The following is a 25,983-nucleotide window of genomic DNA, read 5'->3' as shown; positions in this document are numbered from 1 at the left end:
ATCTTCTGTATACCACCCCTACCTTGTCACAACACAACTGATTGGCTGAAATGCATTAAGAATGAAAGTGTGCAATACTTTTTGGGTTACTACATGATTCCATATGTGTTAGTTCATAGCTTTGATGTATTCACTATTAGTATACAATGTAGAAAATAGTAAAAATAAAGAAAAACCTTGGAATGAGTAGGTGTGTCCAAACTTTTGACTGGTACTGTATATGTCAACATTGCCCAACAATGTCTTATTTATCATAACCATTAGAGATAAATCTTAATTGCCTCATATATTCAGTCAATAAAAACAATTGCCATTTAAGATTCATTTATTTAAACTGTATTATCAACTGGATATATTATATTATGGAACACAATCTTCAAAAAGGCAGTAACCTCAGCAGAGGTACTTGCTTGTATGAGACTAGGGCTGAGCAATGGCATAGTCTTGTTTTGTTAATTTAGCAGACAAGACTCTCTTATTTCCTGAGCCCTTATCACAAGCAAGCCATCTATTTCATAGCAAAAAAACATGATGTAACATCACAGAAGAAAATAGAAGAAAATATTTTTATAAATGAAAAAAGTTGCCAGGGTGAAGTGATGTGCGTCTGGAACAGTTATTCTCAGATGTATTATTTGAAAACGGGTCTTATTTTCAGTATAGGTCTACAGACGTTCAACTGAGTTTATTCTGCCTGTTCTCTGGACTTTTCTAAATGGATGAACAATCCCTCCATATTGAACACTGCATGGTGATGAATTACAGCCGAAACATATGTTTGGTGAGTAGACATAGGCTTAATGATTCTGATGAAAACACTCGGTCTTTATCAAACTAATGTTTTTGCATATTTTCAGTGTGGAACCTGTCTATGTTTAGGGGGAGGTTATAGCCTAGCTAAGCAAACCAATTAAACATAGCCCTAGCAGTTTGCAAAGTAGCTTAAGCAGAAAATAGGATGCAATTATTTCGAAACTGCAGCTCATTGTCTATTTTGAATTTGTGATAAAATTGTTGTCATTTGGCAAGGAAGGTAGCTTATGTATCCCATCAGTTAAAGGAATTTTTTAAGCCCACCGTCCCATTCTTTTTATAGTAATTCATTTCTGTAGGCCCAAGGGGAGCTGGTCGGGAGACGCAATAGTGAGACGCTGAGGGCAAATGGAATTTAGGGAGAATAACTGTGTGATACTTGCCTTGGTTTCTTTTTGTTGTGCCCTGTAAATGCACATGTACAAATGGAACACTAGAGTCAAAGCAAATAAACATGGTCTTCAAGATTAAATAGTATTATTTATTAATTAATTATGTTTTTTTGGGGGGGGGGGGTTGACGTCCGATTATTCATACCCATCCTACCGCTGGGCTATAAGTGCATGTTACATTGTACAAATCAGCTACAGCGCTGGCGCCTGACAGATATGAAGGAGTTTTGATAAACGTAAGGCAGACCAGGCAGCCTCTCGAGCATTACTTTATATTGACCTTTAAAGATCAATATAAGTCACAAATGGCACCGCATTCCCTTTAGCCATATGGGCCATGGTTACAATGTATAGGGAACAGGAAGCCATTTGGGACACAGACTGTTTTAAGCCTCACAAAGGATCCATCTCGTGACTAAGCATAACTGTAGCTGGGCTAATGTTTCCATTTGAACGTGTTCTAGTACATACCTAGAGTACCTTAATCGGAATAGCTAGTATGGCTATCTCAAATCACGGTTATACCTCGGGATCAAAATGATGTAACCGTAAAGATCTCTATTCCTGTGTGACTATGTCATGGCAACAAGAGGGATTTGTAGTTGATGCCGAGGCCTTCCAGATTATTCAAATCTGCCTACAAAAATACTACTTTGATCTACTCTAGAAAAACACATAAGTGCCATCAAATCTTGAAAAACGGAGCTTGTTTATTTCAGTGTTTCCGCCACGTAAAATACATATGGAACAATTACTTTTCTTCTGAAAACAAAACGAATAGTTTAATGAATAGAAAAATAGGACAACCCCATAGTAGTATAATTTATCTATTTACCTAGTCGGCTTGTTCTATGCCAGAGAAATATTCCTCGAGGCACATTCCAGTTACGAGTGCCATAGGGAAAGGAATTCACATAATCGAATATAGGCTGCAAAAGTTGGCTACATTTACTTAGTAGGCTACTCAAACTTTTACCAACCACACCGGTTTACACGTTATATGGCCTGCGTATGGTATAACAAACAAAAGCCTGAATTCATGTAATAACTAACTGATAACTAACAGAATTGTGGAAAACAAATAGGTCTACCTGCTTGCACTTAGTGCAGGTTGTGTCCATCTACCAAGTTGTTCTTCCAAACTGGTGCCTTACCTTGCGCAACACCTGTTTCCACGATGGTGTTGTAACCTATTCCCTTATCGTAACCTCCCTTTATATTTATACGGTTAAGCCTATGTTAGCCATTTTTGCGTAAACTAGGCTATCCTGGGAAAGTAAACTTAGCAACGTGTCGTTTTCTCGCGTGGGGAGAGGGAACAAACTCTGCTTGTGGAGAAACTAGGACGTTTTTATCGCCATATAAATAAGGGACAGTTGCCGACTCCACACACTCTCAATGCGTGGCTGGTAGCGTTATGTCTGTCTTGCTGCTAACAGAATGGAATTCGCAACACAACATGTTCCTGGGTATTTAAAAAGTACATTATCTGGATTTAAAAATGTTTTTCTGACCCGCAATGTAATTGTTCTGAACCGCGAAAAAAATAATAGTAATCCACCCGCCAGCTGTTCTTTTTTTGTTGCAGCTCACCCATTGGTATCTGACCTGATGCAGGACTCTACTTATGACTAGCCCAATGGGGTTAAATGCGATAGGCAAACCCATGCTTCAACCCATGTATTTATAGCCACTATGCTGCATCGTTTGGTTACAGGTGATATTGCTTATAGCATACCTGATAATATGGACCATGCATCGGCTATGCATGGTCCAATATGTTCAAATCATTTGAACAAATCATTTTACCAATATGTTATATGGTTAATTTCTGCATAATTTTATCTACAACCTTTTCCCCCACTGCTACACATTTTTCCAGAGCAAACACTGGTTTATTTCTTTACCCCCCCCCAGTATACACCAGAGACCTACAGTATACCACATAGACCTACAGTATACTACAGAGTCCTACAGTATACCACAGAGACCTACAGTATACCACAGAGACCTACAGTATACCACAGAGACCTACAGTATACCACAGAGACCTACAGTATACCACAGAGACCTACAGTATACACCAGAGACCTACAGTATACCACAGAGACCTACAGTATACACCAGAGACCTACAGTTTACATCAGAGATCTACAATTTACCACAGAGACCTACAGTTTACCACAGAGACCTACAGTATACACCAGAGACCCACAGTATACACCAGAGACCTACAGTTTACCACAGAGACCTACAGTTTACCACAGAGACCTACAGTATACTACAGAGACCTACAGTATACTACAGAGACCTACAGTGTACCACAGAGACCTACAGTATACCACAGAGACCTACAGTATACCACAGAGACCTACAGTATACCACAGAGACCTACAGTATACCACAGAGACCTACAGTATACACCAGAGACCTACAGTATACACCAGAGACCTACAGTATACCACAGAGACCTACAGTATACACCAGAGACCTACAGTATACACCAGAGACCTACAGTATACCACAGAGACCTACAGTATACCACAGAGACCTACAGTATACCACAGAGAACTACAGTATACCACAGAGAACTACAGTATACACCAGAGAACTACAGTATACACCAGAGACCTACAGTATACCACAGAGACCTACAGTATACCACAGAGACCTACAGTATACTACAGAGACCTACAGTTTACCACAGAGACCTACAGTATACACCAGAGACCTACAGTATACACCAGAGACCTACAGTATACACCAGAGACCTACAGTATACACCAGAGACCTACAGTATACACCAGAGACCTACAGTATACACCAGAGACCTACAGTATACACCAGAGACCTACAGTTTACCACAGAGACCTACAGTATACTACAGAGAGCTACAGTATACTAGAGAGAGCTACAGTATACACCAGAGACCTACAGTATACACCAGAGACCTACAGAATACCACAAAGACCTACAGTATACCACAGAGAGCTACAGTATACTAGAGACCTACAGTATACCAGAGACCTACAGTATACTAGAGACCTACAGTATACTAGAGACCTACAGTATACTAGAGACCTACAGTATACCACAGAGACCTACAGTATACACCAGAGACCTACATTATACCACTTCTCCAACACTTTGTTTTTGCATTATTTAAACCAAATTGAACATGTTTCATTATTTATTTGAGGATAAATTGATTTTATTGATGTATTATATTAAGTTAAAATAAGTGTTCATTCAGTATTGTTGTAATTGTCATTATTACAAATAATTTGTAAAAATCGTCCGATTAATCGGTATCGGCTTTTTTTGGTCCTCCAATAATTGGTATCGGCGTTGAAAAATCATAATCGGTCGACCTCTACTACAGAGACCTACAGTATACCACAGAGACATACAGTATACCACAGAGACCTACAGTATACCACAGAGACCTACAGTATACCACAGAGACCTACAGTAAACCACAGAGACCTACAGTATACTACAGAGAGCTACAGTATACACCAGAGACCTACAGTATACCACAGAGACCTACAGTATACTAGAGACCTACAGTATACCACAGAGACCTACAGTATACTAGAGACCTACAGTATACTACAGTATACCACAGAGACCTACAGTATACCACAGAGACCTACAGTATACTACAGTATACCACAGAGACCTACAGTATACTACAGCCCTACAGCATACTACAGACCTACAGTATACTACAGTACAACTTTAGGAAAACTATTAGAAGTCATTGGTGTTTGTCGACCACAACATTCTGCACATACTTCTCCAACCAACCTGGACAAATGTCAGGAATAGTTGGGCAGACAGAGGGAGTGTGTTGACCCCATATTGTATTGCTGTTCAAAGCACAGCCTGGAAAATATATCTGGACCTAGAGTAGAGACCCAGGGATGTGGCTGGCACAATTACCGTATAACTATGTAACCGACGTTTAAGGATGAGGTCCGTCATGATAAAATAACCGTCATAACTGTTTTTTTGGTGGAAGAAACAGCTAACTGAAGACGGGACGGCCGGGCATTCGTGCGTTTGAGTCCGTTTCCGCGGTAACATGGACTCTTTACAACGTGATGAAACGTTGTTGCTCCTTGCTGAAACAAGCAAGGTGTTGTAGCAAACAAGTCTTTGGTTTTCTAGGCAACACCCCCCTCCCTACAGCAGCAGGACATGAAGTCAGGAGTAGGGCTGTTATGGTGACTGTTTTACTGGCGGTCACAAGTCATGACTGCAGTCAAAATCCACATGACCGTGTAGTCACGGTAACTAGGCCTATCCAAAACTGCACTTCGATGCTGCTGACTGCCTGGTACTCAGCACTCTATTGTAGAGGTCGACCGATTAATCGGAATGGCCGATTAATTAGGGCCGATTTCAAGTTTTTACACCTTTGTTTAACTAGGCAAGTCAGTTAAGAAAGAACACATTCTTATTTTCAATGACGGCCTAGGAACGGTGGGTTAACTGCCTTGTTCAGGGGCAGAACGACAGATTTTTACCTTGTCAGCTCGGGGATTCAATCTTGCAACCTTACGGTTAACTAGTCCAACGCTCTAACCACCTGCCTTACATTGCACTCCACGAGGAGCCTGCCTGTTACATGAATGCAGTAAGAAGCCAAGGTAAGTTGCTAGCTAGCATTAAACTTATCTTATAAAAAACAATCAATCAATCAATCATAATCACTAGTTAACTACACATGGTTGATGATATTACTAGTTTATCTAGCGTGTCCTGCGTTGCGTAAAATCAATTGCCTGCTAACATTAATTTATTTTAACTAGGGTAATTGTGTCACTTCTCTTGCAACAGAGTCAGGGTATATGCAGCAGTTTGGGCCGCCTGGCCCGTTGCGAACTGTGGGAAGACTATTTCTTCCTAACAAAGACAGCCAACTTCGCCAAACAGGGGATGATTTAACAAAAGCGCATTTGCGAAAAAAGCACAATCGTTGCACGACTGTACCTAACCATAACCATAAACATCAATGCCTTTCTTAACCCTGTGGCGCTAGGCTAGGCTATGCTAGTCAGCGTTTCTGATGACAATAATCCCGGATCCGGGATGGGTGGTTCAGAGAGTTAAAATCAATACACAGAAGTATATATTTCTAAACCTGCATATTTAGCTCAAAGAAATCCAGGTTAGCAGGCAATATTAACCAGGTAAAATTGTGTCACTTCTCTTGCGTTCATTGCACGCAGAGTCAGGGTATATGCAACAGTTTGGGCCGCCTGGCTCGTTGCGAACTAATTTGCCAGAATTTTACGTAATTATGACATAACATTGAAGGTTGTGCAATGTAACAGGAATATTTAGACTTATGGATGCCACCCGTTAGATAAAATACGGAACGGTTCCGTATTTCACTGAAAGAATAAACGTCTTGTTTTCGAGATGATAGTTTCCGGATTCTACCATATTAATGACCTAAGGCTCGTATTTCTGTGTGTTATTATGTTATAATTAAGTCTATGATTTGATAGAGCAGTCTGACTGAGCGGTGGTAGGCACCAGCAAGCTCGTAAGCATTCATTCAAACAGCACTTTCCTGCGTTTTGCCAGAAGCTCTTCGCTGTGCTTCAAGCCTATCAACTCCCGAGATTAGGCTGGTGTAACCGATGTGAAATGGCTAGCTAGTTAGCGGGGTGTGCGCTAATAGCGTTTCAATTGGTGACGTCACTCGCTCTGAGACTTGGAGTAGTTGTTCCCCTTGCTCTGCAAGGGCCGCGGCTTTTGTGGAGCGATGGGTAACGCTGCTTCGAGTGTGGCTGTTGTCGATGTGTTCCTGGTTTGAGCCCAGGTAGGGGCGAGGAGAGGGACGGAAGCTATACTGTTACACTGGCAATACTAAAGTGCCTATAAGAACATCCAATAGTCAAAGGTATATGAAATACAAATGGTATAGAGAGAAATAGTCCTATAATTCCTATAATAACTACAACCTAAAACTTCTTACCTGGGAATATTGAAGACTCATGTTAAAAGGAACCACCAGCTTTCATATGGCAGTCTCTATGGGGGTACCACAGGGTTCAATTCTCGGGCCGACTCTTTTCTCTGTATACATCAATGATGTTGCTCTTGCTGCGGGCGATTCCCTGATCCACCTCTACGCAGACGACACCATTCTATATACTTCCGGCCCTTCCTTGGACACTGTGCTATCTAACCTCCAAACGAGCTTCAATGCCATACAACACTCCTTCCGTGGCCTCCAACTGCTCTTAAACGCTAGTAAAACCAAATGCATGCTTTTCAACCGTTCGCTGCCTGCACCCGCACGCCCGACTAGCATCACCACCCTGGACGGTTCCGACCTAGAATATGTGGACATCTATAAGTACCTAGGTGTCTGGCTAGACTGCAAACTCTCCTTCCAGACTCATATCAAACATCTCCAATCCAAAATCAAATCAAGAATCGGCTTTCTATTCCGCAACAAAGCCTCCTTCACTCACGCCGCCAAACTTACCCTAGTAAAACTGACTATCCTGCCGATCCTCGACTTCGGCGATGTCATCTACAAAATAGCTTCCAACACTCTACTCAGCAAACTGGATGCAGTTTATCACAGTGCCATTCGTTTTGTTACTAAAGCACCTTATACGATCCACCACTGCGACCTGTATGCCCTAGTCGGCTGGCCCTCGCTACATGTTCGTCGTCAGACCCACTGGCTCCAGGTCATCTACAAGGCTATGCTAGGTAAAGTGCCGCCTTATCTCAGTTCACTGGTCACGATGGCTACACCCACCCGCAGCACGCGCTCCAGCAGGTGTATCTCACTGATCATCCCTAAAGCTAAAACCTCATTTGGACGCCTTTCCTTCCAGTTCTCTGCTGCCTGCGACTGGAACGAATTGCAAAAATCTCTGAAGTTGGAGACTTTTATCTCCCTCAACAACTTTAAAAATCTGCTATCCGAGCAGCTAACCGATCGCTGCAGCTGTACATAGTCCATCTGTAAACTACCCACCCAATTTACCTACCTCACCCCCCATACTGCTTTTATTTATTTACTTTTCTGCTCTTTTGCACACCAGTACCAATATCTCTTCTTGCACATGATTATCTGATGATTTATCACTCCAGTGTTAATCTGCTAAATTGTAATTATTCGATTTATTGCCTACCTCATGCCTTTTGCACACATTGTATATAGATTCTCTTTTTTTCTACCATGTTATTGACTTGTTTATTGTTTACTCCATGTGTAACTCTGTGTTGTCTGTTCACACTGCTATGCTTTATCTTGGCCAGGTCGCAGTTGCAAATGAGAACTTGTTCTCAACTAGCCTACCTGGTTAAATAAAGGTGAAATAAAAAAATAAAATAAAAAATATGTTCTCATGTTCTGAGCAAGGAACCTAAACGTTAGCTTTTTTTACATGGCACATATTGCACTTTTACTTTCTTCTCCAACACTTTGTTTTTGCATTATTTAAACCAAATTGAACATGTTTCATTATCTATTTGAGCCTAAATTGATTTTATTGATGTATTATATTAAGTTAAAATAAGTGTTCATTCAGTATTGATGTAATTGTCATTATTACAAATAAATAAAATATAAATCGTACGATTAATTGGTATAGACTTTTTTTGGTCCTCCAATAATCGGTATCGGCGTTGAAAATTCATAATCGGTCGACCTCTACTCTATTGTCAATGCAAATGTTATTGATGAGCTCATGTTGCGCAACATTTCTATAGGCTATGCAACTGTGTGAGAAAACAAGAGTCTTGATGGCCTCTTAAAAAGAGGAGGATCCCATCACTTTCTATAGACTAGGCCTACTATATTTATTTCTCAACTTTCCTAATATTCAGCACATTGCTTCACTTTACAACAGGAGTATAGCCTACCTGTCAGAAAATGAAACATTCGCTATGGCCGATTAATTAGGGCCGATTTCAAGTTTTCATAACAATCGGTAATCAGCCTTTATGGACGCCGATTATGGCCGATTACATTGCAATCCAAGAGGAAACTGCGTGGCAGGCTGACCACTTCTTACGTGAGTGCAGCATCAAAAGGATCTTGTGGCTGCAATGAGCCAAGGTAGGTTGCTAGCTCGCATTAAACTTATCTTATAAAAAAAACAATCAATCTTCACATAATCACTAGTTAACTACACATGATTGATGATATTACTAGGTTAACACTAGGTTGTCCTGTGTTGCATATAATCAATGCGGTGCCTGCTAATTTATCATTGAATCACAGCCTACTTCAACTTCGCCAAACGGGTGATGATTTAACAAAAGCGCATTCGCGAAAAAATCACATTCGTTACACAAATGTACCTAACCATAAACATCAAATCCTTTCTTAAAATCAATACACAGAAGTATATTTTTTTAAACCTGCATATTTAGTTAAAATAAATGCATGTTAACAGGCAATATTAACTAGGGAAATTGTGTGACTTCTCTTGCGTTCAGTGCAAGCAGAGTCAGGGTATATGCAACAGTTTGGGCCGCCTGGCTCATTGCGACCACTTAGGGTTGCCACCAGTTCGACAAAATACGGAATGGTTCCGTATTTCACTGAAAGAATAAACATTTGGTTTTTTCGAAATGATAGTTTCCGGATTTGACCATATTAATGTCCAAAGGCTTGAATTTCTGTGTGTTTATTATATTATAATGAAGTCTATGATTTGAAATTTGATAGAGCAGTCTGACTGAGCGGTGGTAGGCAGCAGCAGGCTCGTAAGCATTCATTCAAACAGCACTTTACTGTGTTTGCGAGCAGCTCTTAGCAATGCTTGAAGCACAGTGCTGTCAACTCCCGAGATTAGGCTGGCAATACTAAAGTGCCTATAAGAACATCCAATAGTCAAATGTTTATGAAATACAAATGGTATAGAGAGAAATAGTCGACGCGTCATAATTCCTATAATAACTACAACCTAAAACTTCTTACCTGGGAATATTGAAGAACTGGGAATATTGAACCACCAGCTTTCATATGTTCTCATGTTCTGAGCAAGGAACTTAAACGTTAGCTTTTTTACATGGCACATATTGCACTTTTACTTTCTTCTCCAACACTGTTTTTGCATTATTTAAACCAAATTGAACATGTTTCATTATTTATTTGAGACAAAATAGATTTTATTTATGTATTAAATTAAGTTAAAATAAAAGGGTTCATTGTTCATTCAGTATTGTTGTAATTGTCATTATTACAAATATATATAAAAATCGTCAGATTAATCGGTATCAGCTTTTTTGGTCCTCCAATAAATCGGTATCAGTATCGGCGTAAAAAATCATAATCGGTCGACCTCTAGTCCATTCTAAATCAAAACTAATTTCACACATATATTATTTAATATATGTAAAGTGGGGCTCCCGTGGCGCAGCGGTCTAAGGCTTTGCATCTCAGTGCAAGAGGCATCACTAGAGTCCCTGGTTCGAATCCAGGCTGCATCACATCCGGCCGTGATCGGGAGTCCCATAGGGCGGCGTACAATTGGCCCAGCATCGTCCGGGTTTGGCCGGAGGTAGGCCATCATTGTAAATAATAATTTGTTCTTAACTGACTTGCCTAGTTAAATAAAGTTAAATAAATAAAATTAAATTTTTATCAAGAATAGTCTGATGGGTGACAATATTATCACTTGTGAATGATGTATTATCACTTGTGAATGATTGCAAGAAACATTGCATGCCCTTTTTCAAATGCCTATATGTTTTGATAAGGATTGTATCACAACTAAAGTGGCCAAATAATTTCTTAATGTTAAAGAAATTAATCCACTATACAGGGGGTATAGAGCCTAACTGGCATACATAAGCAGCGTGTGAGTTTCATGTTTGGGAAAGATAATTTTCACCATAAAAATGCACCTTTATAATAAAGCATTACATGCATAATTGCATTTGCGGTCACTTTTGAGAACGGTGTTTTCCCGCTAATTGATTGCATTTAGTTATATTAGGTCTACTACAATGTGCACATTGCTGTGCTTATAATGTGAAGAAATAGCCTAATAGTTTATCAACATTAAGCTAAACGTTCTGATCTGTTGCATCAGCCTCATTGCTTTTAAAAATGTTTTTGTTGATGCTAGTGGTTGTATTAATTTGGGAACCATCACATCCCACAACTGTCCCAGAGTATGTTTGGAATATTAATTTCGCCCAGAAGGACAACTTGACCAAGAGAATAGATCAACTTTTGTACTATGGGGGATAGTAGATTGACATAAGCTTGTGTTTTTGCTGTTCGTTAGGCCTACTCATCTTGTTGACCGATGAAAATTGGACATTTCTAACATCTTCAATATGCGCCTCGGAATTCAATAAGAAGGACGCAGTTGCATCCCTGATCTGTCGGTCTTCACTTGTAGCCTACTTCAGAGCTGAGATGCCTGTGAGAAGGACCCGATCACATGACTGGCATTGGCTAATAAGAATTGAGATAGCTGAGAGAGCCATGTGAGTGAGAGCTGCTTCGGAGCACGGCAATTGGCAACCGGAAGAAGGGAATTCTAATGATTATATTCAGCCCAAGGGCACAACGGCCACAAGGCATGGATCTTTTCAGAGGGCATTAATGCCACACAAGGGGGATTTCGCCGGGAAAAATCGAGGTATTATCAAATGCTTGTCAAATTGTGAATGAGAGACTGATGAAGTGTGTACAGAATGCGCAAGAAACAGAGCAGAGCTCATGCTTTTCATGCAACTTTTTTTCAAATCAGTCGCATCATGCAGCCTTAGAATGTATTAAAAATAAAAACATATAGCCCAACGTTTGTAGAACAACTAAAGTTGCATAAATAACTCTAAATTAAGCATATAGGAGGACCTGTTTCTTTGTTAACCGCTCAACACAGAATAGACGCATGTGCGCACTCCCTCAATTCAGCTATGTTCAATTGTATTCTTAATACTATAAAATAATGCTACGGAATTCTAAGCAAATCTTGTCTGTTAAAGGACTAGTAGTAGCCCACAGCCATATGGCATAGTCAGATCAGGGCCTAACATAAGGACAACTCAGAGTAAACTATTCTGTTCTTCTGAAATACACTATATTTTCTTAATATCATGTTTCTTTAGACCTGTCTAAAATAAATAAATGGAATTATTGTGATGGTGTAGGCTTTATTAAATGGATTTATTAGACTTTTTAAAATGTAGATGTTTCAAAGATCTGCATCAGTGGCTTGTAGGCTGTGTGTGGAAGCCAGGAGATGTTAAATGTGTTAAAAGCAGTTTTTGCTTAACAATCACCGGCAGACAAAATACCATGACCGTCAAATCCCTACCCAGGGATACACTCTCCACTGATCCAGACAGCATGACAGTCAGATTCACCCCTGATCCACACAGACAGACAGCATAACAGTGAGACTCACCCCTGATCCACACAGACAGGCAGCATGACAGTCAGACTCACCCCTGACCCAGACAGACAGGCAGCATGGCAGTGAGGCTGGGGCTGGGTGGTCCTTGCCTTCCAGTGGAACAGAAGTTCTGAGAAGCCAGCCTGGCAGCTAGCTAAAGATAGACTCTGATTCTGGACACATACAGTACAGGTCTCAAGTATCCTCTGGGTTTCTGACTGACCACCTGAGCCTTCCTGTATGGCCTTTCACTGTCTCAAATAGCCTATACACCGACTGTGGGTGAGCTGTACTATACAGTACAACCCGTCCCCAACTAGGCTAAGCAATGACTATTGTCTTTCCACTACAGCCGGAAGACACTTTGCAATGTTCTTCCATGTTAAAAAAACAGATGTGCCTATATACTATAAGCTTTCTCTGGTGGTGCCTCCTGTAAATGTAAAAAACAGATCTGACTGCCTACTGTAGCTTGTTTTCTATTTACCTTCAGAGGGAGTTGACCTACAGGGTGTGTGCTGCATTTGTGACTGCTAAAAAAAGCTATGAGAAATGCTAGCGGGAGTATATCTCTCATCACCAGTTACCCAGGCTACTCTGTGGTCCCTGTGGTGCTCTGATCCCAATCCCCTGGATGGAAGAGAATAGCTGGCAGTCTGCTTGCTTTGTTTGTTTTCCTGTTCCGGTCCTTCATCCTGCCTGCTAAGGCCACTGCAGTCCGGGCTGGGGGAGTGTTCACTGGCGCAGTGGTTCCCAACTCCAGTCCCCCGGTACCTCCAACGGCACACATTGTTGTTGTATCCCTGGACAAGCACACCACAGCTAAATATTTTGTTGTATCCCTGGACAAGCACACCACAGCTAAATATTTTGCAACGGGAAACGAAACATCTGTGATCTTCTTATACAATTTCAGGTATTATCTCCCTGTTAAACTAGTACCTCCGTCTTAAAAAAAATAAAAAATAAACGTTTTTCTCCCGACTGAACATGACCAGCCTCCACAGCCCTCCACTCCCAGTCCCCATAAGGCTATGGTCATAGTAGTGCCCTATGTAAGGAACAGGGTTCCATTTGGGACAACCAGAGAGAGAACACTGGGACCTTTAGCTTGAGGCCTAACATAGTCAGCCCATAGAGTGTAGGGTAGTGTAGACTACTGTAGTAGTTGGGTTGACTTTAGGTCCCCCACCTACGTTTGCTGCATTTTTAGCCCCTTTCAAAATAACCCAGTCATGGAAAAGGACCTGGAGGTAGTTAGGTTTGTCTATGTTCATCGAGGTAGATTAAATGTGTACAGGATTAACATTGCTGTATTAATCGAAACCAGGGATGGGCAACTCCAGTCCTTGTGGGCCTGATTGGTGTCACACTTTTTTGCCCAGCGAACACACATGACTCCAATAACAAACTAATCATGATCTTCAGTTTAGAATGCAATTAGTTTAAACCAGCTGTGTTTTCTAGGGATGGGGGTGGGGTGTGACACCACTCCGAGGACTGGAGTTGCCCATCCCTGATCTAAACCACAACATAATGCCGAACAGAGAAGTTCAGACCAGGGACATATGGAACCATTTTTATTTAAAAAATATTTAGACAATGATTTGAATGGAAAGAGGCGTACCAACATCCCCACAATGCTTAAAAACACACCACAGGACCACACACATAAATCAGACATATTTCTAAGTAATGTAACATTTTCCTTGCCACCAGTGAAAGGTGATGCTTTGACTTAAGGTCGTATCATATTAGTAGCATGACTGTGTGTGTTAAATGCATTGTGAATGGCTGAACAACACCTGATCTCCCAGACACTGCAGAAGACAAGGCCTACGTCCAAAATAGCACCCTTTTCCCTACATACTATCCTAATTCTGACCCCAGCCTTATGGGTCCTGGTCAAAAGTAGTGCACTACATAGGGAATAGGGTGCCATTAAGGACACATACTATGTCTGAATTTAACAGTACGCCCCAATAGTTGCGTGTGACGTCATCAACTGTGCAGTCAGCCACCAGATTATAGGTATAGCAATGTAAAATACCTATCCAGGCTTTGTAAGAGCTGGCATGCTTCAGCAATGTCTGTCTAGGGTTGCAAAATTCCGTGAACTTTCAAGAAATTACCTGGTTTTCAAGAAATCCTGGTTAGAGGATTACAGATTTCCTGCTTATTCCCTCCTGATTACGGGAAACCTCCAAATGGGATTTCGGGAATACTGGGGAATTTATTGTAAGTTCCCAGAATTTTGCAACCAGTAGTCTTGGCCAAGGAACATGCCCATTAACTTAAAATGACAGTTCAGTGAGCGCCAACATAGCAATCAGAGGCATCCTTGACATTAGTAATTCAACATTATACTGCTAGGCTATCCCAGGGAACACTGCAGTTATAATAGAGGACAATCACACACACACATGCATTTACATAGAGACTGAAAAGAGTTGATATTGTTTTCAATCAACTCAGATATGTCCATCCATCCTCACAGAGAGAGTTCAAAGAGTTATGAATGCACACCGCTATGAAACACAACACACGCTGTAATCTGAGGGAACCTGGAGTCAATTAGACTGGCAGGGAACTGCAACATGATACTGGTTGTGAAACCATGCTGCCTGTCGACCAGTGGAAGTAATACACCAGGTTAAGCTGTCATTTAAACTTCTGACCCCCAACATTTTTTTAATTAAAAAAAAAGAAAAAGAAAAGTGTTTAAAATGGGCACACACACTCCATATTTGTTTTGTAATTATGGTTTATGGATCTGAGGCTGGAACTCCAACGTGTCCATTATAAATCCCAAACAGCAGAGCAGACCTACCCCCTAATACCTTTGTTTGTGAAACATGTTCTTTATCACCACCACACTTAGATCATCAGGTCAAAAAGCAACAACAAATCACATAATAGCCACAGCTGCATCACAGCACATCAACTCCTCTCTCTCTTCACAATCTCTCTCACACACACACACACACAATGAAACTGCTGCCTCTGAGTAGAGGAAAAAGGCGTTTTCCCCCAGAATCCTGAGGGACGGTGTGATGTGTGTGGCAGCCAGGCTAGGCTGCATCCTGGCCAATCTAAAGCAGAATTCAGCAGTACAACTGGAGAACATTGTTGCATTGTCCTTCCTGTCACAGCTGCTGCTTTAGACACAGCTCCTCTTCCTCTGTGGCTAAAACAACACTAGGCAGCTCCTCTTCCTCTGTAGCTACAACAACACTAGGCAGCTCCTCTTCCTCTGTAGCTACAACAACACTAGGCAGCTCCTCTTCCTCTGTAGCTACAACAACACTAGGCAGCTCCTCTTCCTCTGTGGCTAAAACAACACTAGGCAGCTCCTCTTCCTCTGTAGCTAAAACAACACTAGGCAGCTCCTCTTCCTCTGTAGCTACAACAACACTAGGCAGCTCCTCTTCCTCTGTAGCTAAAACAACACTAGGCAGCTCCTCTTCCTCTGTAGCTAAAACAACACTAGGCAGCTCCTCTTCCTCTGTGGCTAAAACAACACTAGGCAGCTCCTCTTCCTCTGTAGCTAAAACAACACTAGGCAGCTCCTCTTCCTCTGTAGCTAAAACAACACTAGGCAGCTCCTCTTCCTCTGTAGCTAAAACAACACTAGGCAGCTCCTCTTCCTCTGTGGCTAAAACAACACTAGGCAGCTCCTCTTCCTCTGTAGCTACAACAACACTAGGCAGCTCCTCTTCCTCTGTAGCTACAACAACACTAGGCAGCTCCTCTTCCTCTGTAGCTACAACAACACTAGGCAGCTCCTCTTCCTCTGTGGCTAAAACAACACTAGGCAGCTCCTCTTCCTCTGTAGCTAAAACAACACTAGGCAGCTCCTCTTCCTCTGTAGCTAAAACAACACTAGGCAGCTCCTCTTCCTCTGTAGCTAAAACAACACTAGGCAGCTCCTCTTCCTCTGTGGCTAAAACAACACTAGGCAGCTCCTCTTCCTCTGTGGCTAAAACAACACTAGGCAGCTCCTCTTCCTCTGTAGCTAAAACAACACTAGGCAGCTCCTCTTCCTCTGTAGCTAAAACAACACTAGGCAGCTCCTCTTCCTCTGTAGCTAAAACAACACTAGGCAGCTCCTCTTCCTCTGTAGCTAAAACAACACTAGGCAGCTCCTCTTCCTCTGTAGCTAAAACAACACTAGGCAGCTCCTCTTCCTCTTGTCGCTAAAACAACACTAGGCAGCTCCTCTTCCTCTGTCGCTAAAACAACACTAGGCAGCTCCTCTTCCTCTGTCGCTAAAACAACACTAGGCAGCTCCTCTTCCTCTGTCGCTAAAACAACACTAGGCAGCTCCTCTTCCTCTGTCGCTAAAACAACACTAGGCAGCTCCTCTTCCTCTGTCGCTAAAACAACACTAGGCAGCTCCTCTTCCTCTGTCGCTAAAACAACACTAGGCAGCTCCTCTTCCTCTGTCGCTAAAACAACACTAGGCAGCTCCTCTTCCTCTGTAGCTAAAACAACACTAGGCAGCTCCTCTTCCTCTGTAGCTAAAACAACACTAGGCAGCTCCTCTTCCTCTGTAGCTAAAACAACACTAGGCAGCTCCTCTTCCTCTGTAGCTAAAACAACACTAGGCAGCTCCTCTTCCTCTAAAACAACACTAGGCATCTCCTCGTCCTCTAAAACAACACTAGGCATCTCCTCTTCCTCTAAAACAACACTAGGCATCTCCTCTTCCTCTAAAACAACACTAGGCATCTCCTCTTCCTCTAAAACAACACTAGGCATCTCCTCTTCCTCTAAAACAACACTAGGCATCTCCTCTTCCTCTAAAACAACACTAGGCATCTCCTCTTCCTCTAAAACAACACTAGGCATCTCCTCTTCCTCTAAAACAACACTAGGCATCTCCTCTTCCTCTAAAACAACACTAGGCATCTCCTCTTCCTCTAAAACAACACTAGGCAGAATAAGTCCGGAGGATATGGAATAGAGCCTGTGAATAGAACTTGCCTGAGGTGGCTATGAGCAAGGTTAGGCCTAGGCCTACTCAGTGGAAAATGTAACATGCTCAAGCTCACACACACACACACACACACACACAGAGAGAGAAAGAGAGTGGCCTCTGGGAGTCTTATCAATTAATTCAATTCATCAAGCAATTTATGACTCCAATCAATGCCTGTATGTTTCATTTCATTCCCCTTATCATTGCCAGCCCATTAGATTACAAACTGTCAAGTGTTTGTGTCATTGAGAAGAAGTCTGTCTAAATCTACCCTCCTGGCTCTGAAAATGTACTTTAAAAGTGGTGGATCTGGGCCTGTATTTTAGTGTCTCAGAGTGGGAGTTCTGATCTAGGATCTGTATTGCCTTTTAGATAATAATAACGCAGGTTATTATGGACAGGGAGAACCGGATCCCAGATCAGCACTCCGACTCTGAGACACTTGGTAAATACAGGCCCCGAGTGCAACACTGTCCCACCTTCTCACTCGATACAAAAGTTTCTTTCTCAAGCAGACAAGAAGATATTTGGAATGTCCCTGAAAAACATTGGGAATGGATACTCAACAACATGAACACAATATTATGGCGGACCAAGGTCTGGTCATATTGCCTTTCAACAACTTCAGATATTGAGTCATACATGTATAAATTAAAAGTTGTAACTAGGACAATATGTAATTACACTGTATCTTTACCCTTAGATCTGGTTCTCAACTGGCCTACCTGGTTAAATAAAGGTGAAATAAAAAAATACAAGGACTCACTGGTCCTAAAAATACAGGACTTCAGTGTAATTTAATTTCCAGAGCCTCGGGTTTACAGTAGTATAAACAGTAACAACAAGAAATGCCACGCCAATATCCAAATGTAATAAGCTTCCAAAGGGTGCAATTAACAACACAAATCTTCAGGAAACATCCATAAGCTTGGTTACCTAGCTACAACATACAAACGATATTTCAGAAAGGTATCATCTGAATACACAAACAATCATTGAATACAAAATAGACATAAACTACGGGAATTTACGGATGAAGACTTTATAAGCATATTGGGGGACATTGTTTTTATATATACACACACGCACGCACACACAACCATTTCTGGAGATTCCGATGAACGTACTTTCCTAAAGATTTAATGAATGACGACCAGAATATCATTTCTAGGTTGAATGGGCTACATGTGTGATATGCTTACGTTATAGCGATGAAGTATCAATTGATAGACAACACAATGATTGAGAGCGGCATATTAACTAGACATCTTCAACAAAAAGATAAGTGATAAGGAAAACAACTTATAATTTTATGGGAGGAAACGTCAATGTGTAAGCACAGCAGACGCTCCATCACACATACTTCGCAAGGAAGTCGCCTACATTATACATCAGGATATAATATGAGAAACATAACCGTACTCACTTTGGCTTATCCAATTCGCGTGTCGGATAATTCACTTTAGTTTACCGGTTTAATTCCTCGTTTATATGTGTTTTAAATCCGTCAAAAACTGAAGTTGCTTAGTGGTTCGTGCGCTCTCCTTTCTCTGCCCACCACTCCAGGCTCGTCTACTACGCCTAGTTCTGTACTTCCCATCCTGCGCCGAGCATTCCAATATGGCTGACACGCTGAAGCAAGGTCAGTGCTATCTGGGATCCTTGGGACGTCCTCACCCCTAAACTCTAACCTTAACTCATACCCTTAGCCTAACCTTAATCATAACCCTTATATAACCTTAACCATTTTAAACGTCAACTTCAATGGGGTAGGAACGTCCCAAGGATTTCAGATAGCACAGACCCAGGTTCAACTGGCCCATAGTTGAAGCAACTACACTCCCAACTACATAAACTGTAGCAGCCAATGCCACACACACTCAGACAACATTCATCCTGACAAACCTCAAGTATCTCTTTGAAACATTATTCTCAAGTCAAGGTGATACATTGTGTGGTGCCCAAGCACCAATTGTGTGACATGTGACATCAAAGGCTACAATGTAAGGTTCTAAAACTTCAAAAGGTGTGCCTCCGAAGTCACTGTGTAGTCTATAATGTGATTGTTTTTCAGACAATATTGCAAATGACCTACTGCACCGTGAGCTAATAATGTAATAATAATCTTATGTACTGTATGATTTTAAACATAGCTGTGTATGTGACAATAAAACATCTATTGATGTTACTTAATTTTCTTTTTATAGGTCAGTTGTATCTTGTTTATATTTAATTATGTCATTTGTGAGGTTGCGTGTATATGTATACAGTGCATTCGGAAATCTACACACAATACCCCATAATGACAACGCGAAAACAGGTTTTTAGACATTTTTGCAAGTGTATAAAAAATAATCAACAGAAATAAGTATTCAGACTCTTTGCTATGAGACTCGAAATTGAGCTCAGGTGCATCCTGTTTCCATTGATCATCCTTGAGATTTTCTACAACTTGATTGGAGTCCACCTGTGGTAAATTCAATTGATTGAACATAATATATAAGGTCCCACAGTTGACAATGCATGTCAGAGCAAAAACCAAGCCATGAGGTCGAAGGAATTGTCCGTAGAGCTCTGAGACAGGACTATGGTGAGGCAAAGATCTGAGGAAGGGTACCAAAACATTTCTGCAGCATTAAAGAACACAATGGCCTCCATCATTCTTAAATGGCAGAAGTTTGGAACCACCAGGACTCTCTTCCTAGAGCTGGCTGCCCGGCCAAACTCAGCAATCAGGAGAGCAGTGCCTTGGTCAGGGAGGTGACCAAAAACCTGACGGTCACTCTGACAGAGCTCCAGAGTTCCTCTGCAGAGATGGGAGAACCTTCCAGAAGGACAACCATCTCTGCAGCACTCCACCAATCAGGCCTTTATGGTAGAGTGGCCAGACGGAAGCCACTCCTCAGTAAAAGGCACATGACAGTCCGCTTGGAGTTTGCAAAAGGCACCTAAAGGACTTTTTGACGTTTTGACCATGAAAAGCAAGATTCTCTGGTCTGATGAAACCAAGATTGAACCCTTTGGCCTGAATGCCAACCGTCACGTCTGGAGGAAACCTGGCACCATCCCTACGGTGAAGCATGGTGGTGGCAGCATCATGCTGTGGGGATTTTTTTCAGCGGCAGGGACTGGGACACTAGTCAGGATTGAGGGGAATATGAATGGAGCAAAGTACAGAAAGATCCTTGATGACAACCTGCTCCGGACCTCAGACTGGGGTGAAGATTCACCTTCCAAAAGGACACCGACCCTAAGCACACAGCCAAAACACCACAGGAGTGGCTTCGGGACAAGTCTCTGAATGTCCCGGAGTAGCCCAGCCAGATCCCAGACTTGAACCCAATTGATCATCTCTGGAGAGACCTGAAAATAGCTGTGTGGTGACGCTCCCCATCCAACCTGACAGAGCTTGAAAGGATTTGCAGAGAATAATGGGAAACTCCTCAAATACAGATGTGCCAAGTTTGTAGCGTCATACCCAAGAAGACTCAAGGCTGTAATCGCTGTCAAAGGTGCTTCAACAAAGTACTGAGTAAAGGATCTGAATACTTATGTAAATGTGATATTTCTGTTTTTATTTGTAATATATATATATTTTAATTAACCTGTTTTTGCTTGGTCATTAAGGGGTATTTTGTGTGTCTGTGTGTGTGTGTGTGTGTGTGTGTGTGTGTGTGTGTGTGTGTGTGTGTGTGTGTGTGTGTGTGTGTGTGTGTGTGTGTGTGTGTGTGTGTGTGTGTGTGTGTGTGTGTGTGTGTGTGTGTGTGTGTGTGTGTGTGTGTGTAGATTTGAGGGGGGAAAATCTATTGAATTAATTCCAGAAAATAAGGTTGCAACGTAACAAAATGTGGGAAAAAATCAAGTGGTCTGAATACTTTCAAAATGCACTGTATATTTGACTGAATGATCAATGTTGTTGTCATACTACTCGTAGCCGTCTACACTCCTTCCATTGGGATCCAAGTCTCTGCCCACACTACCAGTATGATGTTCCATCTCTAGTAGTAGGAGTTGCCCATAAAGTAGCTTAGCCAACAGATCTGGGGTCACATTTCCCCACTCCAACCCTACCATCAGAATATAACATGATCTGTGCATTGGGGCGAACACTGTGTGCATGCAGTGGAGTCAAGTTACCTGGAGACAATGTATCAACGAAAAGGGCTACAGTTTAGTGATTGCAACACCCCAGTACTACCCCACCCAGGAACCACTCCCACCCCACCCAGGAACCACTCACACCCCACCCAGGAACCACTCCCACCCCACCCAGGAACCACTCACACCCCACCCAGGAACCACTCTCACCCCACCCAGGAACCACTCTCACCCCACCCAGGAACCACTCTCACCCCACCCAGGAACCACTCCCACCCCACCCAGGAACCACTCCCACCCCACCCAGGAACCACTCCCACCCCACCAGGAACCACTCACACCCCACCCAGGAACCACTCTCACCCCACCCAGGAACCACTCTCACCCCACCCAGGAACCACTCTCACCCCACCCAGGAACCACTCCCACCCCACCCAGGAACCACTCTCACCCCACCCTTCCCCCACATCAGAGGGGTGCAAGGCAAGGAGCACCTGTTCACTGGTAACCTGACGCTCCCTCTGATTCTCCTTCCTTGGGGGTTTTGTTGTATTGCCACTGTAAAAAGAAAGTGTATGACTGGTATCTTGTCATTACAGTAGTGATTCAATGCTTATCGTCAGTCCTAAAAGCCTCTCTCAGCCTATTGCTGACAGTCTGAGCACTGATGGAGGGATTGTGCGTTCCTGTTGTAACTCGGGCAGTTGTTGTTGCCATCCTGTACCTGTACCGCAGGTTTGATGTTCGGATGTATCGATCCTGTGCACGTGTTGTTACACGTGGTCTGCCACTGCGAGGATGATCAGCTGTCCGTCCTGTCTCCCTGTAGTGCTGTCTTAGGCGTCTCACAGTACAGACATTGCAATATATTGCCCTGGTCACATCTGCAGTCCTCATGCCTCCTTGCAGCATGCCTAAGGCACGTTCACGCAGATGAGCAGGGACCCTGGGCATCTTTCTTTTGGTGTTTTTCAGAGTCAGTAGAAAGGCCTTTTTTGTGTCCTACGTTTTCATAACTGTGACCTTAATTGCCTACCGTCTGTAAGCTGTTAGTGTCTTAACGACCGTTCCACAAGTGCATGTTCATTAATTGTTTATGGTTCATTGAACAAGCATGGGAAACAGTGTTTAAACCCTTTACAATGAAGATCTGTGAAGTTATTTGGATTTTTACGAATTATCTTTGAAAGACAGGGTCCTGAAAAAAGGACGTTTCTTTTTTTTTGCTGAGTTTATATTATTATGCGTTATGTGCTCTAACTATGGTATCTATCCAATATAGGGAAACATAATGTTACCACAGCCCACACCATATCGTGTGTAATACAATATTTCTGATGGTGGGGACTCTTGATAAAGAGAGACTCAATGCAAGTTCAATACAACTACCGGTACCCACCGTTGCCTGAACTATGCACAGGTCACAGTTAGAGTAATACAACTACCGGTACCCACCGTTGCCTGAACTATGCACAGGTCACAGTTAGAGTAATACAACTACCGGTACCTGAACTATGCACAGGTCACAGTTAGAGTAATACAACTACCGGTACCCACCGTTGCCTGAACTATGCACAGGTCACAGTTAGCGTAATACAACTACCGGTACCCACCGTTGCCTGAACTATGCACAGGTCACAGTTAGAGTAATACAACTACCGGTACCCACTGTTGCCTGAACTATGCACAGGTCACAGTTAGAGTAATACAACTACCGGTACCCACCGTTGCCTGAACTATGCACAGGTCACAGTTAGAGTAATACAACTACCAGTACCCACCGTTGCCTGAACTATGCACAGGTCACAGTTAGCGTAATACAACTACCGGTACCCACTGTTGCCTGAACTATGCACAGGTCACAGTTAGAGTAATACAACTACCAGTACCCACCGTTGCCTGAACTATGCACAGGTCACAGTTAGAGTAATACAACTACCGGTACCCACCGTTTCCTGAACTATGCACAGGTCACAGTTAGAGTAATACAACTACCGGTACCTGAACTATGCACAGGTCACAGTTAGAGTAATACAACTACCGGTACCCACCGTTGCCTGAACTATGTGTAACAGTATAACTTTATGGCGTCCCCTCGCCCCGACACGGGCGCGAACCTGGGACCCTCTGCACACGTCAACAACTGACACCCACGAAGCGTCGTTACCCATCGCTCCACAAAAGCCACGGCCCTTGCAGAGCAAGGGGCAACACTACTTCTAGGTTTCAGAGCAAGTGACGTAACTGATTGAAACGCTACTAGCGCGTACCCGCTAACTAGCTAGCCATTTCACATCTGTTACATATGCACAGGTCACAGTTAGAATAATACAACTACCGGTACCCACCGTTGCCTGAACTATGCACAGGTCACAGTTAGAATAATACAACTACCGGTACCCACCGTTGCCTGAACTATGCACAGGTCACAGTTAGAGTAATACAACTACCAGTACCCACCGTTTCCTGAACTACGTACAGGTCACAGTTAGAGTAATACAACTACCGGTATCCACCGTTTCCTGAACTACGTAGAGACATTTACCTCAGTCATTTATTTTGCCCATCAAATTGATTTAATAGATGGTCTCTAGAGTGCATATGGTAGTAGAGTTCTATCCATATGAAACACACACAATAAAAACCCCTCTCAGTTCAACTGCCACATACATCTCTCTCTGATTCTTTTCATACGTAGCCTCTTTAAATAGCAAATGGTTGTTCACTCAGCAGCGCTCAGTTCTGCCTCATAAGAGGCAGATTCCTATTTGTCATGGACAATCACCAACCCACACAATGTTAGTTCTAAAAGTATGGACAACCTGAAAACAGAGTATCCCTTGGAATAGGGAATCATCCAATCCTCATGGTTAACAGGAAAATGACAGAGACCCAGGTCAGGGCAATGGTGCCACAGGGCCGTCTCTCATTACTTTGCTTGATTGGTAATGTACCGTTTCTGTGGTATCCAGTTTCCATGGGTATAATAAAATCAGTCATTTTCATCTTCAAGATTTCTTGGCTATTTACTGTAAATACAAATAGTGATAAAAAATGGCCCCACTTTTAGCCAATATGGAGAAACCCTACAGGAACATCAACCAGAACACAGTCCCAAATGGTATCCTATTTCCTATAGCTCATTACTTTTGACAATGGCCCAGGGCCTGATTTCCCAATAGCATCTTGAGGCTAAGTTCAATTTAGAACCATAGGAGGCTATGGTTCTAACGATGAACTTATTAGCCTTAAGATGCTTTTGGGAAACTGGGCCCTGGTCTAAATGAGTGCACTATGCAAGGCATAGGTTGTCATTTTGTATTCAGTCAACACATAACTGCCTACATCTTCATGTGTAAACAAAAGATACTGTATAAACATCTGCCCACGGACATGCCTGTGATGGGAGGAGCCTACCTGTTCTATGTGTGTGTTGGACTGAACTAATCTTATTCCTGTCACTTTATCGGTGGATATAAATGCCTGATTCAACAGCGCCCTGTGTAATCTAGTTCTGGTATTTTAGGCGTCATCAGTCTTCCACATCCCTGGATTCAATTACTACAACTCAAAGTAACTTGTAGTTATGAGTAAAAGAGATGGTATTTGAAACCCATTGGGTAAATTCCAATCTAGCTAAATCTGAGGAAACCACATTGTCATTTTTTAAAAATCTGCAGCTGAATTAAAAATGAGGACTGTGATTATGTTTCTGTGCTGCATTGTATAAGCACAGAGAGGAGAGGGATTTATATTCGTACAGCTGGGGACAGTTGGAGAATTATGATTGGAACACTGGCATTTGGATGATGATGTCAATGATTTTGACATCTGCTGGTGTGATTGAGAGGATTCTCAGATGATGAAGATACGGGCTTCCCTGTAGCCACCGTAATGGGCTTTAATACAGAGCTGACTGTACTGCATGAAGGCAGACACATTATTATATCTGATTGAATATGGGCCAAGTGGGTTAAAATGTTATAATCCCCAAGATTATACAAAAACACCTGGCTTTAGCATCACAGTCAAATTGCTATATAGAAATAATGTTAAAAGACCTTGGTTTCAGTCAGTACAATACAAAGAAGTCAAATCTCATGACGTGGGTTTACAGACAGCTCTGGGATGTCAATTTAAAGCTAATAGATGTTATACTGCCCCCTGGTGGCAAAATCAGATACAGAATACACATGAAACTACTATTTACGGTGAATATTTCACTTTTTCATTGAAATGTTTAGAAAATAGTTTGTATCATGTTACATGTAGAGCCAAATAAATTGAGTCTTCATTCATA

General features: G+C 42.2%; 1 protein-coding gene across 2 annotated transcripts in view; it reads right to left on the bottom strand.

Annotated features, from left to right (window-relative positions):
* Positions 1 to 19,171, bottom strand: part of LOC139555236 (focal adhesion kinase 1-like) — a 219,602-nt gene extending 200,431 nt beyond the window's left edge. For both annotated transcript variants that reach the window (XM_071368874.1, XM_071368875.1), the window contains exon 1: positions 19,012 to 19,171. The gene's annotated coding sequence lies outside the window, so the exon portion shown is untranslated. The remainder of the gene's footprint in view (positions 1 to 19,011) is intronic.
* Between the last annotated feature and the right edge of the window lie 6,812 nt (positions 19,172 to 25,983).

The sequence above is a fragment of the Salvelinus alpinus genome, chromosome 26 (assembly GCF_045679555.1).
Source record: "Salvelinus alpinus chromosome 26, SLU_Salpinus.1, whole genome shotgun sequence".
NCBI lineage: Eukaryota > Metazoa > Chordata > Actinopteri > Salmoniformes > Salmonidae > Salvelinus > Salvelinus alpinus.
Note: the sequence above shows the minus strand (reverse complement) of the source record. Positions and strands in the feature narration are given on the sequence as shown.